Source organism: Asparagus officinalis, chromosome 1, assembly GCF_001876935.1.
Source record: "Asparagus officinalis chromosome 1, Aspof.V1, whole genome shotgun sequence".
Classification (NCBI taxonomy): Eukaryota; Viridiplantae; Streptophyta; class Magnoliopsida; order Asparagales; family Asparagaceae; genus Asparagus; species Asparagus officinalis.
In genome coordinates, this window is record NC_033794.1 from 19,782,753 (window position 1) to 19,787,274 (window position 4,522).

The window sequence follows — 4,522 nt, forward strand, 5'->3', positions numbered from 1 at the left end:
TTTGGGATATGTCTTCCTTCTCGTTGGAGGTGCTATATTTTAGAGAAGTACGAAGCAAACAATTGTTGTTTCATCTACCATGGAGGCAGAGTTTATTGCATACTATGAAGCCACTACACAAGCATTATGGTTGAGGAACTTTATCTCATGTCTTAAAGTCGTTCATTCTATCGCGAGGCCTATGACGATCTATTGTGATAATTCAGTGGCTGTTTTCTTCTCCAAAAATAATAAAAGTGAAAGTCGAAGCAAGCATATCGACATGAAATATCTTAGTGTTAGAGAGAATGTAAAGCAAAGTATTGTGTCTATTCAATACATTAATACCGAGCTTATGATTGCAGATCAAATGACTAAAGGATTGCCGGCAAAACTGTTCCTAAGTCATGTAGAGCATATGAGATTGTTTAGCTCATTATGTGTTTGTTTTTCTCTCTAATTATTTTTAGACATGTTCTAAAAATTCTTAGAGAGTAAAGTTTGATTTTATTGTGCACAAATAAAGTTTTCATATTTAAATTATCTCCATTAGGGTAGTTTAAGTAGGACCTGAGTAACTTGTAGGAATTCATCCATATAGTTTGCTCTTAAAGTTGCTCACTTGATGAATTTACACATCATGATACATGGAAAGAAGAGCTCGTTATTACTAAGGGCTTGACCGCTATGATTCATGCATTTGATTCTTTATTTGAGTGGGAGTTATCCACTACTAAATGATATGGATTTTAATTATGATCCTACTTCTATGTTAATTATGAGGTATTTGTATCATGTGGACCAAGTGGGAGAATGTTGTATCCAAATAAAGTTTGACCCACTCGATACAAATTATCTTAATTTGCTATGATGTTTAAATACTTATCCTATAAGGAGTTGTAGTGGATTTCGACAAGATCATATTTAGATAGTTTCCCTGATGGATAGAAACTATTTTAAGAAGTCTTATATTTTAAGAATTCTATCTATAACAGAAGGTATCTTTTTAAGAAGTCTTATATTTTAAGAAGTCTTATCCTATAAATACAACCATAGTACCTCCATCAGATTTAGGCTTTTCAGTAAGGCATAGGCTAGAAACACTTTCTGTTTTCTTTATTTATTCTAATGGTGATCTAGCTTTTATTCTTTCTTTATGTATATACTCAAATTATCTCTAGTTTCGTTCTAATTTTATGAGTTATAAATTTATCTAGACAACAATGATAGGAGGTATCTTTTTTAATTTATTTTCGCTGTATGCTTTGTATTTATTTAGATTACAAGTTCTTACACATTAGGTATGAGCTCAGATTATGTGTAGGGTTTGGACCTATAATTATCTTGTTGTTTTGAATTTCCTTTTGTTCCTTGTTAATCTTGTAGATTTCATTTGAGGAAGATTTAATTTTTAGGAGAACTAAAAAGATATCTCCTTACTACAAAAATTTGCAGCATGCGACAAATTTTTTCTATGAAAATTTCCACAACACTCCTACTATTGGATTAGATTTCACATGAAAAAGAGATATTAGTTATGGATGGTTACTTACATGTAGAACCCCGTAATTTTTATATGAATATATGTGAATCATTAGTAAATAAATAATCCTTGTATGATAAATAGCTTGAGGTCTTTGATGTACATGATAACAAGTTATTTGAGATGATATGAGAGTATGGGTGTAGAGCTTTGTGCGTTGAATTTTGCAAATTAACAAATCATGCACAAAAACTGGAATTTCCCAGTTCAGTCGACACATCAGTCGACTGACAGTGTCGGTCGACACATCAGTCGACCGATACGCTGATTTTCAGTTTGTACAGGTTTCGGGTCTGTTTTGTTTTGGTTCGGGTTTGGGTCGGGTTTAGCTGTTTGTATATATCCTTCTTCACCCGAAAACATCCCCACTCATCCTCAGATTAGAGAAACCCTAGCCCCCTCCCCCCTCTCTCAAACCCTAGGGTAGTTCTTGGTGATTTTGGGGCGAAATTGGAGGATTTTCGTCGGGATTTTTAGTTTGCAGCGAAAGGAATCACTCCCCCTCAGATCCAGGAGCTATTCATCACCTCAGAGGCGAGTAACATCTCGCCCAACCTTGTCCCATTTTTTTTAAACGTTTTCAAATGGTTTTATTGAGATCTCTTTGGCCTAAAACGTATTTTGAGTACAAAGATTGGATTTTTATTGCATGTAACATGAAGATGTGCATTTTCAGTATAATAAATAACCTACCAATGTTTGGTAAATTTAAAATCCAGATCTGAAATGTTTTAAAAGAGATTTAACATGGGTTTTGTTTTGAAAAGTGTTTTTAAAACATAAATACTTATGTTTAGAGTTTTATTCATGTATATGTATGTGAAAGTTATGTTTCAGTTAGTCCATACATGTTAATATTCGTATGATTCATGCTTGGAATTGATGGGGATGAGTTTGGATCAAATTTTTGGCATACAAACGGTTCGGATATATCCGAACTGATCCGCATCCGTATCCGAACAAATGCGGATATGGTAGGCTAAATTTAAAACCGGGCGGATACGGTAACGGATACGGATATGGTTTCGGATTTTTTTTCGGATACGGATTCGGTAACGGATATGAGGGCTGCGGATACGGATATCCGCAATGTAATAGTGATTCGGGTAATCGGGTCCCAATCTTATAGTTACAAACCCGCTAACCCAAAACCAAAACTAAAAAGAAAAACCCTAGGCCCTCACCCTCACTCAGCCCTCAGGAGTCAGCCGGCGCCTCCACTCTCCAATCTCGATCCCGTGCTCCACACGAACCACACCTCCACGATTCTTTACTCCAGCGACGGCGGCGGGTCACAGCCGGAGATCTCACAGCTGGCGATCTCACAGGCGTGCTCAATCTTCCCCTCTACCTTCTCGCCGGCGATCTCCAGGTTGGTCAAAGTCTCATTTCTTTATGCTCTTATTTTCCATTTTCATTCACTTTTCTTGTAAATTTCTAGTGGGTTTTTTGCTGCTGAGTGCTGATTTTTGTTTTAGTCAATACCCACTCAATAATTTTCTTAACAAATCTCTTTTAAGTGGTAAAAATTGGATTTTGTTGTTGCTGAGGGCTGATTCTTTTGATCTGTTACTGAATGAACTTAGTTAACTTACACCAATTTATAGATTTTAACCTATTTGAGTTTTCTCTATTAGTGGATAAACCTAGTCGATTATAAATTAAACTGTTCAAATTTTTTGCTCAAAATCGTTATCTGCTTCATCTTAGATATCCTTTGGAGCTGCGGAAGGAGAAATCTACTAAAGGGAAGAACTATCTTGAAACAATTTCCTTTTCTCTTATATCTGAGAAAAGGAAACTGTTCGTATGATTTTTTTCTTTTGATTATGAAACCTGAGAAAAGGAAACTCTTATATTTTCATTCACTTTTCATGTTCCAGACCAAAATCCCAAGAAGATAAATGGCATTGCATAATGTGTATACTAGGAACCTGAGAAAAGGAAACTGTTCGTATGATGCATTGATTATGAAACAGATAAGGAAATAATATACAGTCGACATGAATAGGAAAAAAATGAATAGCAGAAGAATAAAAAAGGTAACTGACCTCTATTTGTTCAATCTCCTTGTTCCATTCATGATGATCCTTCACATGTTTACCATTGCCAAAAGAAAAAAATCATTGTTGAATATTTCTCACGGCCAAAATTTTTATGATGTGCACATTTACTAATATTCATCATGTAGTTGTCAAACAGCAGTGATCTTATATAGTTTACTATGATATTTCTAACCTATAAAGTTAGTTATCTGGCTTGGTGATCATATATAGTTTACTATGTCGAATATCCGTTTATATCCGTGATCATATCCGATCCGATTCTCAAATATCCGAACCGTATCCGTTTCCGATAAATGCGGATATGGTTAAGGTTTTTTCTTACCGAGGGTGATTCATATCCGTATCCGTATCCGTTTATAAAAAGCGGATATGGATATGGTAAGTGTTATATCCGAACCGTATCCGCTCTGATAACACCCCTAATCATAAGTCATTTGGAAGCATCATAGATGAAATGATCATTCTTATATTTGTGATAATTTTCAATACTTCTACACATTTTCCTTATATTGGTGGCAACATTCAACTACCCTTGCTGGTTATGAGCAGCACGATGCCCATGAGTTCTTCATCTCAATGCTTGACAGGATTCATGAGAAAGAGCAACCTAACCATTCAAATAAAGGTATTGACTCTTTGCGTGCGGGTTTAGATTTGGTGTATTTTTCCATGTATGCTAGTGATAATTACATTTCCTTCATTTATAGTCTACGTGTTGGACAATACATTATTTTGATCCATGTGTTGGATACTTACCATCTTGGTCCATGTGTTGGACATGTATTCTATTCAGTCCATGTGTTGGACCTGCATCACTTTTAGTCCATGTGTTGGACATTTTTGCTGAACCTTGAGCATGGTACATATTTGAGTTTTGGAACACGACATTTTGATACCGTTAAGACATGATAGCTACCTAGACTGGGTATGACAC